The 16,031-nt window shown below is 41.7% G+C and overlaps 1 protein-coding gene across 11 annotated transcripts in view; it reads right to left on the bottom strand.

Moving 5' to 3' along the window:
- The window catches only part of mark1 (MAP/microtubule affinity-regulating kinase 1), a 203,446-nt gene that overhangs the window by 59,828 nt on the left and 127,587 nt on the right, over positions 1 to 16,031 (bottom strand). The window contains exon 1 of one of the 11 annotated variants that reach the window (XM_041216003.1): positions 396 to 421. The exons of the other annotated variants lie outside the window; for them this stretch is intronic. The gene's annotated coding sequence lies outside the window, so the exon portion shown is untranslated. Of the gene's footprint in view, positions 1 to 395; positions 422 to 16,031 lie in introns of those variants that run through there. 11 annotated transcript variants of the gene reach the window in all.

Below are 16,031 nucleotides of genomic sequence, written 5' to 3'. Positions count from 1 at the left end.
ACTGTGATCAATGCAAAAAACTGTACTATAACTTGAATTACAACCAGGAAGCTGCACACTGAAGTCATTTTAAATCAGTTGCCATAACTTATATGCTTTGCACTATGCATAGTACAACTTGAGTTGCTTTCTGCCAAGGAACTTCATATAACTTATTTTTTCAGTGTTCCCTCTTAAAATTATAGACTGGCTGGGATTGGAATTGACACACTGTTTCTTTGTTGCTGAACAACATGCAACCAGTAAAACCACTGGCAATCTGTCAGCTGAATGCCAAACCCTACAGTTACTGATCTCAGACTGGTATCTGTAGTGTGAATTAAATCAAAGCAGTCTCAGTTTAGTTCCTAGTTACTGTAGGCTCTCAGCACAACTTTACTCAAATAAGGACTAACCTTTTAATCATACTTGGAGAAAGACTTGTACTTATGTAGTGCCTCAGCATATCTCTCAAATGTCTCAAAGTACTCCCTCACAATGAATTACTTTGAATGGCAGTATTTGTTCATATGAGCCAACACAGCAACCTAATTGGACAAAACCAAATTGGTCAGTTAGTCTGTTTTTGGGTGGTGTAATAAAGGTTGACAAAGACCCCAAGTGAACTCACTGTTCTTTGAACAATGGCATTTATCCTTATTATCCTCTCAAACAGATAGATGGAGCCTCAGTTCAAAGTCTCATACGAAGGACTTAACTTGAACTGTAGTATTAGATTATGTTAAACAAAAACACCTGGAAAAACTCAGCAGGTCTGGCAGCATCTGCGGAGAGGAACACAGTCAACGTTTCAAGTCCGTATGACTCGTTAACAGAACTAAATAAAAATAGAAAAGAGGTGAAATATATGCTGGTTTGGTGGGTGGGGGGGGGGCGGAGAAGAGCTGCCGCCCCCCCCCCCCCCCCCCCTTAAACCAGCATATATTTCACCTCTTTTCTATTTTTATTGCATTTCTATATTTATTCCACTGCATGGACATTGATGTCTCAGGAAGGTGGCTCACTACCACCTTCTCAGCAGCAATTAGGGATGGGCAACAAATGTTGGTCTATCCATCGCCTCTCACATCCCATGAGCAAATATAAAAAAAACTATAAGCCGGGCAACCCCTGCCCTTTTCTCACCCTTTCACCTGATGGAATTCACAGGCCTTAAGCCTGTGGACAGGTTGGGAACTGGCTTCAGGATTAAAAACATTTAAACCAAACTCACTACTCTCTGGGAATTAAAATTCCTGGGGATATCTGTTCCATTTTTTTAAAACAAGCATTTATAAAATTATAACTATCAGTTTTTAAAGTAGAAACTAAACTGAAAACTTAAATATGTGCAGAACTGAAATTGTGCAATGAAAGGATTAAGTAGCATCAGAAATTACTTAAAATGTTTTTCTGCTTATTTGAACAAGTGAGGTCAATGCCGGGGACTGGAATCTTTTCATTTTAGGTTCACAGTGTCATTGAGTTCCAGTGTATCATAGATGGGGAAAAAAAACTAAGCTCCCCCTTTATGAGTTGATACCATTTCCCATCCTAATGTCCTGGCTGGTTAATGGCACTACCCCTTTTTGAGTAAGATGAGGAGGCGAGAGTGACTGCCCTTGACATCAAGGCAGCATTTGACGAAATGCAGCATCAAGGAAAACTAGTAAAATTGAAGTGAACAGGAAAACTCTCCACTGGCTGGAGTCAAAGCTAGCACAAAGGAAGATAGATTGGGCCTCAGTTTATGTCTCATATGTAGGAATTATGCAGGCCAATCATCTCAGTCCCAGGACATCATTGTTGGAGCTTCTGTGCAAATTAATGAACCAGATGGGTTTTTACAACAATCATGGTCATCATTACTGATAATAGCTTTTTATTCCAGTTTTGTTGATGAAATAAATCTGTCAGCCATGGCTCAGTTCACAGTACACTCGCCTCTGAATCGCAAGGTTCCAGCTTCAAATCCCATTCCAAGGCTTGAGCACAAAAATCAAGGCTGACACTCCTGTGAAGTAGTGGGGGAGCATTGCATTGTACGAGGGTCAGCTTTCAGATGAGACATTAAACTGAGATTCCATCTGCCTGCTCAGGTGGATTTAAGGATCCCATGGCACTATTTTGAAGGAAAGCAGAGGAGTAATCCACTGTGTCCTGGCCAATATTTATTCCTCAATCAACATCACAAAAAATGGATCATCTGTTATTATCACATTCGTGCTTGCAGGAATTTGCTGAGCACAAATTAGCTGTCACATTTCCTAAGATATAATAGTGACTACACTTCAAAATGTACTTCATTGGCTGTAAGGTGCTTCGAGACATCCGGTTGTCAAACAAGTATTTTTGTCCTTTTTAAAACAATTTAAATTCTACCAGCTATTGTGGTGAGATTTGAACTCATGTCTCCAGAGCATTAGGCCAGGTCTTTGGATTACTAGTCAACTAACATTACCACCAGGCCACCATTCCCACATCCTGGAGGAGAGTTTTCCCAGGCCCAACAAACTAGCCTCTAACCAATCAGACCACTGCATGCCATGTCCAACTGCCCCACACCCTGTGTCACTTCTGGAATGTGCCACGTTCAACCCCTTCCACCTTGTCCAAGTGTCAGACCCCTCACCCCCACTGCTACCTCCCCCAGCTCTGGCATGATACTCACTTGACATCTGCTCCCTGGCTGCTTTCCTGCCAGATAGAGAACCAGCCTGTCAATGTGATTGGCTTTTGGGCAGGAAAGGTATTGAAAAATAAAAAAAAAAGAGACATCGTTTGGCAGGACATGCGGGAACCCATACTTCCATGAGAAAATCTTTCTCCTCACTTTTCATCAATGCTCACAGTAAATATCAGAGCCACTGTAACCTATAATACTGCAAAATGTTATCTGTTGCAGTGCAGTTTTTCAGAGGCAATTAAATTTATTGCACTAAGCCACAAATTGTTTAAAATACATATTTCACAAATATGTGAAATAATAATTATTATGCCATTTGAGACCTGCTCCCCGCTACTGGTGAATAGAGTCATTCACAGCATGCATAAAACGTAATTTTACTTTACATTTATGCATACATTATATGTACATAAAAGACTGCAGCAGATAACATTTTGCAGTATTATAGGTTACAGTGGTTCTGATATTTACTGTGAGCATTGATGAGAAGTGAGGAGGAAGATTTGCTCATGGAAGTATGGGTTCCCGCATGTCCTGCCAAACGATGTCTCTTTTTTTTAATTTCAACACATTTCCTGCCCAAAAGCCAATCACATTGACAGGCTGGTTCTCTATCTGGCAGGAAAGCAGCCAGGGAGCAGATGTCAAGTGAGTATCATGCCAGAGCTGGGGGAGGTAGCAGTGGGGGTGAGGGGTCTGACACTTGGACAAGGTGGAAGGGGTTGAACGTGGCACATTCCAGAAATGACACAGGGTGTGGGGCAGTTGGACATGGCATGCAGTGGTCTGATTGGGTAGAGGCTAACTTGTTGGGCCTGGGAAAACTCCTCCAGGATGTGGGAATGGTGGTAATGTTAGTGGACTAGTAATCCAAAAACCTGGCCTAATGCTCTGGAGGCATGAGTTCAAATCTCACCACAATAGCTGGTAGAATTTAAATTATGTTAAATGCTATGCACAAATGTTTCTATTTGTCCAAATAATTGGAATTATTTAAGCACACACAAGAGACACTAATCAAAATCTATGCTTAGCCATCTACGTATGTGCAAATCCTGCTATCAACTCCCTTCCTGCTCAGATTATAGCTGAACAAAGGTACAGAGTCAATAATGGAAACAGAAAAATCAAAGGCTAAGAAGGCAGCCAATTTGGCCCATCATGTTTGTGCAGGCTGAGAAAGAGCAATGCACCTTTCCGCCCTTGGTTCGTAACCCTGTAGGTTATGGCACCTCAAGTGCATATCCAAGTGTTTTTTTTTATTTAATGAGGGTTTCTGCCTCCACTACCCTTTCAGGCATTGAATTGTAGTTTCCCACCACCCTTTGGGCAAAAAGAAGTGCTCAACTCTCCTCCACTCTTGCCAACAATTACCTTATGCCCCTGGTTAATTACATCTCCTCTAGCAAAAATAGATCCTTCCAATCTACTCCATTTAGGTCCCTCATAATTATATACACCTCAATTAAATCTATCCTCAGCCTCCTCTGTTCCACAGAAAACCCTGGGCCTATCCAAACTATCCTCAAAGTTAAAGTTGTCAATTCTTAGCAACATTTGTGTAAATCTCTTCTGTACCATCTATAATGTGATCATACCCCTCCTGTAATGCCATGACAGAACTGTACACAGTATTCTAGTTGTGGTCCAACTCATGTTTTATTTGATTCTAGCATAATCTCCCTGATTTTATACTCTATGCTTTGGCCACTAAAGGAAAGTATCCATTGCCTTCTTGATCACCTTATCAGCCTGTCACACTACTTTCAGGAATCTGTGAACATGCACTCAAGGCCCCTCTATTCCTTTACACCTTTCAGAGTCATCCCATTTATTGTGTATTCCCTTGACTTATTTGTCCTCCCTAATGCATAACCTCACACTTCTCCAGACTTAATTCTATTTGACACTACTCTGCCCATCTGACCAGCACATTGATATACTTCTGCAGTCTACAGCTTTCTTCCTCATTATTAATCACATGGCCGATTTTCCTATCATCTGCAAACTTCTTAATCGTGCCCCTCACATTTAAGTCTAAATCATTGATATATAATGTAGCGCATTGAAAATTGCAACCTGTCCTGCCACCTTTAATGATTTATCTACATATACATCTAGGTCTCTCTGCTCCTGCACACCCTTTAGAGTTGTCTCTCCATGTTCTTTGTACCAATGTGTATCACCTCACATGTCTCTGCATTTAACTTCACCTGCAACCTATCTGCCGACTCCACCAATGTGTCAATGTCCTTTTGAAGTTCTACACTGTCCTCCTCAAGTTTACAATTCTCCCAAGTTTTGTGTTCACTACAAACTTGGAAATTGTCCCCTGCACACCAAGATCTAGATCATTTATATATATCAGGAAAAAGCAAGGGTCCCAATACCGATCCCTGGGGAACTCCACTACAAACCTTCTTCCTGCCTGAAAAATGCCCATTAACTATTACTCTGTTTCCTATCCTTCAGTCAATTTTGTATCCATGTTGCCACTGTCCCTTTTATTCCACGACCTATAACTTTCCTCACACTTTCCTGTTGTGGCACTGTATCGAATGCCTTTTAGAAGTCCATATATGCCTCATCAACGGCCTTGCCCTCATCCACCATCTCTATTACCTCTTCAAAAAACTCCAGCAAGTTAGTTAGACAGGATTTTCCTTTAACAAATCCATGATGACACTTCCGAATCAATCCACATTTTTCCACGCGACTTTTCATTCTATCCAGGATAATTGTTTCTAGAAGTTTCCCCACACCAAAGTTAAAGTGACTGGTCTGTAATTGCAGGGCAGATCTTTAAATCTTTTTTGAAGAAGGGCGTAATGTTTGCAATTCTCCAGTCCTCCGGCACCTCCCCCGAATCCAGGGAACATTGAAAGATTATTGCCAGTGCCTCTGCAATTTCCACTCTCACTTCCTTCAATATTCTTGGATGCATCTCATCTTGTCCTGATGCCTATCAACTTTAAATACCAACAGCTTATCTTTTAACAGCTTATCCAATACCACCTCCTCATCAATTTTAACCCTTCTAGTGACTGAGTTTCCTCCTCTGTCACCATGGCCTGGGGAGCACCTGCATCTGTCTTTACCGACAAGGCAAAGTATTCATTTAACACCTCAGCCATGCCTCTTGCCTCTATGTGTAAATCCCCTTTTGGGTCCCTAATCAGCCCTACCCCTCCTTTTACTACCCTTTTACTATTGATGTGCTTATGGAATCCTTTGAGATTTCCTTTTATGTTAGCTGCCAATCTTTTTCATAATCCCCATTTGCTTCTCATATTTGCTTTTTCACATTCCTTCTGAACCTTCCGTATTCAGCTTGGTTCTCAATTGTATTTGCTACCGGACACCTGTTGAAAGTACATTTCTCTTCTTTAACTTAATTTCTATCTCCTTTGTCATCCAGGGAGCTCTGGATTTGTTTGTCCTAAATAGAGACACACTGCAGAATGCTGCAGTACAAAAGATCTGGGTGTCCTTGTACACAGGAACATAGGAAATAGGGGCAGGAGTAGGCCATTGGCTATTAAACTATATCATGGCCGATCTTCCACCTCAAAGCCATTTCCCCACACTATCCCCATAATCCTTATCTCTTTAAAATATAGGAATTTATCGATCTTGGTCTTGAATATACTCTACGCTGAGTCTCCACAGCCCCCTGGAGTAGAGAATTCCAGTTCTTCTGAAGGAACTTCTCCTCATATCAGTCCAAAATAGCTTACTCCTTATTCTGAAACTGTTCCCCTGGTTCTGGACCACCCCAGCCATCTACCCTGTTGAGCCCTGTAAGAATTTTGTATGTTTCAATGAGATCACCTCTCATTATTCTAAACTCTAGAGAATACAGGCCTAGTATCCTCAACCTCTTCTCTCAAGAGATTCCCACCATCTCAGAAATCAGTCTGGTGAACCTTCATTGCACTCCCTCCATGGCAGGGGTGGGGAATCTATGGCCTATGGGCCGGATCCAGCCCGCTGCTCAATTTCATCGGGCCCACAGCAAGATTTCTAAAAATATAAACCAATGACAGTAGTGCCTTCAAAACAGCATTTATCATCGTTGCGAATTTGCTTTGGATAAAAGTGTCAGCTAAATTACTATAATAATATTTAACAATATAATATTCAAATTCAGCCATTGCATTAGAAGAGCAAGTGAGTTAGAAAAACTAAATTAAGTTGATTTTTGTGTGTGTGTGGCCTGCGACTGATTTTGTCTATGTGTGAATGGCCCGTGATATGAAAAGCTTCCCCACCCCTGCTCTATGACAAATATATTCTCTCTTAGGTAAGGAGGCCAAAACTGTACACAATACTCCAGGTGCAGTCTCATCAAGGCTTTTTACAATTGCAGCAAGACATCTTTACTCCTGTACTCAAATCCTCTTAAAATGAAGGCCAACACACCATTTGCCTTCTGAATTGCTTGCTACACCTGCATGTTAGCTTTCAGTGGCTGGTGAACAAGGACACCCAGGTCCCTTTGGGCATCAACACTTCCTAATCTCTCATGAATCACAAAAGGTTGGCCTTTATTTCAAGGGGGATACTGTATAAAAGGGCAACAGCTGTACGAGCATTGGTGAGACCACACCTGGAGTACTGTACAGTTTTGGTCTCCTTACTTAAGGAGGGATATACTTGCATTGGAAGAGAAAGTTCACTAGGCTGATTCCTGAATGAAGGGGTTGTCTCATGACGCAAGTTTGAGCAGTTTGGGTCTATACTCATTGGAGATTAGAGGAATTAGAGGTGATCGTATTGAAACAGACAAGTTTCTGAGGGAGCTGGACAGAGTAGATGCTGGGGGGATGTTTCCTCTCGTGGGAGAATCTAAACTAAGAGCACAGTTTAAAAATAAGGAGTCTCCCATTTAAGACAGAAGAATTTCTTCTCTCAGAGGGGAATGATAGTCTTTGGAATTTTCTTGTAGAGAGAGCAGTGGAGGCTGGATCATTGAAAATATTCAAGGCCAAGTTAGATTTTTGATTGACAAGGTAGTTAAGGGTTATGGGGGACAGGCAGGAAAGTGTAGCTGCCACAATCAGATCAGCCATATCGAATGGCAGAGGCTGGCTCAATGGACTGAATGATTCTTATGATCTTATAAACCAGCAGAGGGAGTCTAGAAGGGAAGTAAAGGAATCAATGCTTTAACAGCACACACACTTCTGATTCTGAATGCTTCTTACTGAATCTTACTGTTTCTTTCTAAGAACTTAGCATATACCATGAAGAGCAAGGGCCTAGTACTGAGCCTTGTGGAAACCCACTGGGAGCAGTCTTCCAGTCACAAAAACATCTGCAAAACATAACTTCTTAACTCCTTCTGCTGAGCCAATTTTCAATCCAATTTGCCACTTGCCCTTGGATTCCATGAGCTGTTAATTTACTGATCCGTCTGCCATGTCTACCTTGTCAAAAGCCTTGCTAAAATCCATGCCGACTACTTCAAAAGTGCTATCCTCATCAACCCTTTGTTACTTCCTCAAAAAATTCAATTGTTAGCCAGGAATGACCTTCCCTTAACAAATTCAGAAATGTTTCCAATAATTTGCCCACCAAAGTTAGGCTGACTGCCCTCTAATTACTCAGGCTATCCCTTCCTCCCATTTGATGAGGAGAAATTTTTTCTTTAAGAGGGTTCTGCGACTTTGGAACTCTCTTCCTCCTAAGATGGTAGAGGCGGGATCAATGAATATTTTTACAGCAGGGGTAAATAGATTCTTATTAGGCAAGGGAATCAAAGGTTATCAGGGAGTAAATGGGAATGTGGAATTCAAAACACAAACAGATCAGCCATGATCTTAATGAATAGCGGAGAAGGCTCAAAGGGCCAAATGGCCTATTTCTGTTCCTATTTTGTATGTTTGTATGTTTTTCAGCAACGGTACAACACTGGCAGTCCTCCAGTACTTTGGCATCATACCTGCAACCAGAAAGGATTGGAAAATTATGGTCAGAGCCTCTGCTATTTGCTCCCTTAGCAGCCTGGGATACATTTCATCCAGGTCTGGTGATTTATCGACTTTCAAGGTTGCTAAACACCAAAATATTTCCTTTCTCACTTTGTTTATCCCATCAAATATTTCACACTCCTCCTCTGTAACTAGTGTCTCCTTCATTCCCCTCCTTTTGTGGCAACAGACACAAAGTATTCATTGGAAATGTTGCCCATATTTTCACCTTCACACACAAGTTACCTTTTAAGCCTCTAATTGGCCCTACTATTTCCTTAGTTATCCTCTTGCTGTTTATGTATTTATATTTTCTCATGATCCCTCTTTTCTTTCCTAATTTCCTTTTTTAATTTCACTCCTGCATTTTCTATACTTCGCTAGGCTTCCTATAATTTGAGCTCTTGGCTTCAGGAATAAGATTTTTTTTTTGCCTTTTCCTGCTCCATATGCTCTTTGACATTCGGGAAGTGGAGTTACCCAAATTTGAGAGCTAAACCCTTATTTTGGGGGAACATTTTTTTTGAACCCTCTTCAGCTTCTCCTTTAATGCCTCCCACTGCTGTGACATTGATTTACCTTCAAGTGGCTGTTTCCAGACTACTTCTGCCGAATCATATCTCAGCTTTGTAAAATTGGCCTTCTCCCAATTTAAAAACTTCACTCTTGGTTTGTCTTTATGCTTTTCTATAACTACTCCACATCTAATTGAATTATGATCATGACCATTAAAATGCTCTCACATTGATACCACCTCTACCTGCCCAGATTCTCTCCCTAAAACTAAGAACTGCCCTTCTCTTGTTGGACTTGCTATACATAATGGCTAAAAAAGTTCTCCTGAATACATTTCAAGACTTCCGTGGCCTCGGTACCTTTTATAGTGAATTTATCTCAGTTAATATTAGGAAAGTTGAAATAGCCTACTATTATTGCCGTTTTGTTTCTGCACTTGTCAGCAATTTGCCTATATACCTCTAACAATACTATACTCCCAGCAGCATGATTGCTCCTGTTTTGTTCCTCAGTTCAACCCATATTACCTTGTTTGACGCTCCTTCTAGCATGCCATTCCTCCTTAGCTGCAATTGCTTCTTTAATCAATAGTGCAAAACCCCTTCCTTTTTTATCCCTCACTCTATCCTGTTTGAAAACCCTGTACCCAGGAATGTTGAACTGCCACTCCTGTCCTTCAAGTTTCTGTAATAGCCAAGATGTCATACTTCCTAGTGTCTATCTGTGCCCTCAACACACCAGTCATATTCACTCGACTCCTTGCAGTGAACCACTGAACAAATCCTTTCCTCTTAATTTTCTAGCCTTTACTTCCTCACTCTTCCATACTTGCTTATTAATTTTCTGCCTTGTATTCCCAGCTTTGCTTCTTTTTTCTGAATCTACACCCAAGTTCTCATCTCCCTGCCAAGCTAATTTAAACTCGTGGCTATCTGAGTATTCCAGAGATTAAAACCTTTGAGGTTCTACCTTTCAAGTTCTTTTCCTAGCTCTCTGAATCCTATTATAGGGCCTCATCCCTCTTTCTACCTCTGTCATCTGTACCAATAAGGCTATGACATCTGGATGTTCACCCTTTTCCTCAATTATTCATTCAACAAATTATAACAGGAAGGATAGCAAGCTAGAAATCAACAAATGTATATCAGTAATACCCGTCAGCTTTAGGAAAATGTTGGTATATGAGAAAAGTTAAATTTCTAATCATTTAAAAAATACTGGACTGAAATAAAATCAAAATGGAGATTCTACCTATTGATTTTTTTCTCCACTGAGTCCACCAACAGCATATTATAGATGGCAGAGGTCAGTAGACTTGTCAAATTTCACTCACCTCAGCAAAGACATTTTCAAGTTTGTTTTAATAAAGTAACCCAATTTGATGCATTTCACTCTGGGAAAAAATGTGCTTCTGAATGTTTGAATAAATCAGTAATTTGTCTCTTTGATCCAACAACTTACTCCCAACATTGTCCTGAAGTTGACAGCTGTATCAATACATGTTTGCTCACCTCCAGCTTCCTACCCAAATCTCACACTGCATGCGGACACATCTGTGTCTATTAGCATCCAAATATATGTTCAGCTACAAGAAAGTTTAGTCAAAAGTTTTGAACAAAATTACCAATGGGTCTTTTAAGGTTTGCAACAGCTCATGCCATATACAATAAAAGTCTGTCAACATTCACCATCTGGTAGGTTAGAAATAAACGTGATGCCAATTGTATTACCACCATGCTAAATGGGATAGATTTGGAAGAGATCTTGTAATTCAAAACTGGGCCTCCATGAGGTGCTGTGGCCATCAGCCACAGCAGAATTATATTCAATCATAATCTGTAACCTCGTGGCTGGCCATATCCTTTGCTCTACCATTACCATCAAGCCAAGGGATCAACCCTGGAGTGCTCGAGGACATGCCAGGAGCAGCAGCAAGCGTACTTAAAAATGAGGGGTGGGATTTTCCAGCACCGACACCAGCAAGCAATGTCGCGGGCAGGACGGGAAAATTTGGAGAGCTGATAAAAGTCAACAGCTCTCCAAATTTTCTCATCCCACCTGCAACAATGCCTGGTGTCAGGGCCAAAAAATCCCGCGCATGGTGTGAACCTGGTAAAGCTATAGCACGGGGCTACATAGGCATGCTAACTAGTAGAAGCAGCATGCAATAGAATGAGCTAAGCAATCCCACAGCCAACGGATCAGATCTAAGCTCTGCAATCCTGTGACATTTTGTCATGAATGGGGGTAAACAACTAAACAACTGACAAGAGGAGGAGGATGCTCCACAAATATTCCCATCTTCAATGATGGGGGGAGTGGGGGGTGCTCAGCACAACAGTGCAAAAGACAAGGCTGCCAAGTGAATGATTTATCTCTGCCCCCATCTGAAGTCCCGAGCATCACAGATGCCAGTCTTCAGTCAATTCGATTCACTCCACCTAATATTAAGAAATGGCCGAAGGTACTGGATACTGCAAAGGCTATAAGCCCTGACAATATACCAGCAATAGTACTGAAGACTTGTTCTCCAGAACTAGCTGTGGCCCTAGCCAACCTATTTCAGTACAGCTAAAACACTGGCATTTACCCAATGATGTGGAAAATTGGATGGCTATATCCTGTGCACAAAATGCAGCACAATTCCAATCTGGCCAATCTCCATCAGCCTCCTCTTGATCATCAGCAACTTGATGGAAAGTGTTATCGATGGTGCTGTGAAGTGGCAGTTACACAGCAATAACCTGCTCAGGTTGCTCAGTCTGGGTTCTGCCAGGATCATTCCTGATCTCATGATAGCCTAGGTGCAAACATGGACAAAACAGCTCAACTCAACAGGTGAGGTGAGAGTGACTGCCCTTAACATCAAGCAGCATTTGACCGAGTGTGGCATCAAGGAGCCCTAGCAAAACTAGAGTCAATGGGAATCGGGGGAAAACCTCCATTGGTTGGAGTCACACCTAGCACAAAGGAAGGTGGTTATGGAGGCCAATCATCTCAGTTCCAGGAAATCGCTGCAAGAGTTCCTCAGGGTAGTGTCTTAGGCCCAACCATCCTCAAGTGCTTCATCAATGACCTTCCCTCCATCATAAGATCAGAAGTGGGGTTTTTCATTGATGATTGCACAATTTTCAGTACTATTCGCAACTCCTCAGATACTGAAGCACTCCATGTCAATATGCAGCAAGACCTGACAACATTCAGGCTTGAGCTGATAAGCGGCAGGTGACATTCGCATCAACAAGTGCCAGATAATGACCACCTCCAACAAAAGAGAATCTAACAATCTCCCCATGACATTCATTTGCATTACCATTGCTGAATCCCCCACTATCAACATCGCAGGGGTTACCAATGACCAGAAACTAAACTGGACTCGACAAAAAAATACTTTAGCTACAACAGTTGGTCAGAGGCTGAGGCAACTAACACAGTTCCTGACTCCCCAAAGCCTGCTCACCATCTACAAGGCACAAGTCAGGAGTTTTGATGGAATATTCTTCACTTGCCTGGACAACTGTAGCTCCAACAACATTCAAGAAGCTCGGCACCAACCAGGACAAAGCAGCCTTCTTGATCGGCACCTCATCTGCCAATTTAAACATTCACTTCCTCCACCACAGACCCAGTAGCAGCAGTGTGCACTATACACAGTACGAACTGCAAGAACTCACCAAGGTTCCTTCGACAGCACCTTCCAAACCCACAACCTCCACCAACTAGAAGGATAAGGGCAACAGATGCATGGAAACACTACCACCAGGAAGTTCCTCTCCACGCCATATACCATCCTGACTTGGAACTATATCAGTGTTCCTTCACTGTCGTGGGATCAAAATCTTGGAACTCCCTTCTTAACAGCACTGTGGGTGTACCTACACCTCATGGATTACCACCTTCCCAAGGGCACTTAGGGACTGACAATAAATGCTGGCCTAGCCAATGACACCCACATCCCATGAAAGAATAAAACAAATAATGTTAAAGATTTCTTGGATGGGGTGGGGGAGGGAGAGGGTGCGACAGAAGAGACTAAATTACATGTTTCAAAATTCTGTCTCTAAAACTATATACATCTCAAAAACTGGTACCAACCATTGTAAATAAATATTTTATACTTCTATTACATTAGCACCTCACACGTGTTCCCATGTACCATGGCCCATATATGTGTTCTTGAAATTGGGTGTCAGGGATTGAGACTCAGTGACAGTGATGGTCAGAAAATAAACTTTCCACCTCTTAGATCTGCTTTCAAATCCAATCCAGAATTATATCATGATGATCTCCTCTGCTAGTAATTAGGTTGAATTGAGCTTTGCAATTACAATCCAAATGCCAGTGGGTACTGACCACAGCACAAAACTAGCACTTGCTGACAGTTTCATTCAGACTTCATAGGGTGCCTGGAGGGTAAAATGGAAAAGCATCAGGTGCACATAAAAGATGATCTTCTGAGTTCAGGGTAAAAACATTATTGGGTCAGACACAAAGATGTTTTACTTTGATCTAACTACACCAGACCAAAATACTTGATGCTGATATAGGGTGCTTAAAATACAAACATTCTATTTTCCCAGTACCAACACCTCTCAAAATTTGAGAAATACAAATTTCACAACAAAAGCATCCATTAAAGTTCTTTCAACTGTTGACAGCACCTTCCAAACCTAAGACCACTACCATCTAGAAGGACAGGGACAGCAGATACATGTGAACACCGCCACCTGGAAGTTCCCCTCCAAGCCACTCACAATCCTGAATTTCCACAATTGGAAATATATCGCAGTTCCTTCACTGTCGCAGGGTCAAAATTCTGGAACTCCCTCCATAACACCTACACCACAGGCACTGCAGCGGTTCAAGACGGCAGCTCACCACCACCTTCTCAAGGGCAATTAGGGATGGACAATGAATGCTGGCCTAGCCAGCGACGCCCACATCCCGTAAATGAATAAAAAAAAGTCATTGCAACTAGGACTATTTGATTTTAAGTGTGTACAGTGTCACGGTAAAGTTTATTTCCTCTTATTGCTGAGGGAAAGTGGCTATGCCTAGGTCAGATTATCTTCATGAGGGAGGGTAGAGGTCAGACTTTCCATCGAAGGGGGCTGTTAGGTGTTTTTTGTGCATATGGAGTGGGTTCATCAGGTTTTCTGCACAGTAGGGGCTGTTGGCCCACTTTTCTCAGGAAGGGCACAGGTGAGACATATGGTTAATTCTGAATTGGCCATGATAGAAGTCAGACTTTATTCCCTTTATTGAAGAGGGGGCAGGTCAAATTTCTCATGGATGAGGCATTCGGCTGATTTTTTTTTAAGTGAGTGAGAGGACATGAGCTCACTCTTATGCGATTGTCTAATACCAGGCCAGATCACATGGTGTCTAGTACTTGCATTTTGCTTCGATTTGGCATTTTTGTTAATAATTCATTAGTATGCAAAAATATCCTTCGTTAGGATGGCACATAAACTAATTGTGCTGATAACATGCTGCGAGGAAAAAGGGTTGTTTCGGCTACTGCCAAATTGCACTGGTTTGCGTGGCAGTGTTCTACCACACTTGGATATTACTTATTCATAGCCACATTATTTATTTTTGCCCAATTGTACTACTATCTGTAAGCACAAAATCACTCTTGGAAACCCTGTATTAACAAGAATATAGTCACTTCCACTACTGAAAAGAAAATCAGAGTCTGCTGAGAACAAAATATGGCTTGGTTCAGTGCTCTCCTGTACTTGATATTGTTCCCTCCTTCTCTTCTACGGAACAAAAAATATTGCCCTTTTTAGGGAGGAACGAGAGCCTTTCCCCCATTGTCAGCATTTTCTGCCAACGCCAGTTGAGTTTTCCCTGTCTTTGCTTCCACATCCATATCCCTGTCTCCCACTTCACCCTCTTCTCCACCCATTCCCATTCACCCCCTTCAAACTTGAAAGATATGAACCCCTTCATTGTTTGCAAAATCAGAAGGGAATTTTTTATATGACTGAATAAATAATAAAACCATAATCCTGTATGCTTATGAACTATAGGAACATTCTCCATTTTAGAAAATTTAGCCTTTTTTTACATTGAAATATCAGGCTATTTTGAAAACCAGAGTAGCCCCCAAAAGAACTCTTCCTCTCCCTCCCTACCCACCCACCCCATCCCTTTATTCACCTACCATTCCCAGCTGAAGTACATGTCCAAACCATCCTCCCACAAGGGACTTCCCCAGCCCCAGCAACTGAGATACCTCTGCTAATCACCCTAGCTCTTAACCCATCCCCCTCTTCCCCATCCCACCTTTTCACTTCTCTCTCCTTTCCTCCTCCACTCTCTACCTTGGTTCCATTATTCCTCTGGCCTATAATCCTGCTGAGCCATACGAGAGCCCTGGACCATGACTACACAACGCCATGGGAGACTGCCCAGTAAGCACTTAATAACAAAGCAGTCACACCCAGGGGGGTAACCGAGCAGCCTACTTTTTTGTCTCAGGGAAGCCCTAATTATAATTGTACCAAACCAGCTTTTCCTGGAATTGGTTTGACTTCTGAAGGTAACCATAGTGATAGACTTTGAAAGAAAATAAATAGTGAAGGAAGTGCGCAACAGAAGGAGGCTTGTCTGCAAAATGCTCAATTCGATAAAGAGGTATTTGATTCTAACTGCAGGCAAAGCTGTTGGGAATAAAGCCAGCACTGGTGACATTCAATTTCAATTCTTGTTCCAGATTTACTTTTTCATTCCTGTTAGTTATTTTTCAGAAACTCTGTTGTACACTTTCAGGAGATTAAATAAGCAGGATAGACACTGCTTCCAAGTTAGATTTTCTTATTCTGTGCTTTGCGTTTTTATTTTTATGTGATGTAGTTTCAATTTGTAAA

Source organism: Carcharodon carcharias, chromosome 2, assembly GCF_017639515.1.
Source record: "Carcharodon carcharias isolate sCarCar2 chromosome 2, sCarCar2.pri, whole genome shotgun sequence".
Lineage (NCBI taxonomy): Eukaryota > Metazoa > Chordata > Chondrichthyes > Lamniformes > Lamnidae > Carcharodon > Carcharodon carcharias.
The sequence above is the reverse complement of the archived record's forward strand: the minus strand, read 5'-3'. Positions and strand labels throughout refer to the sequence as shown.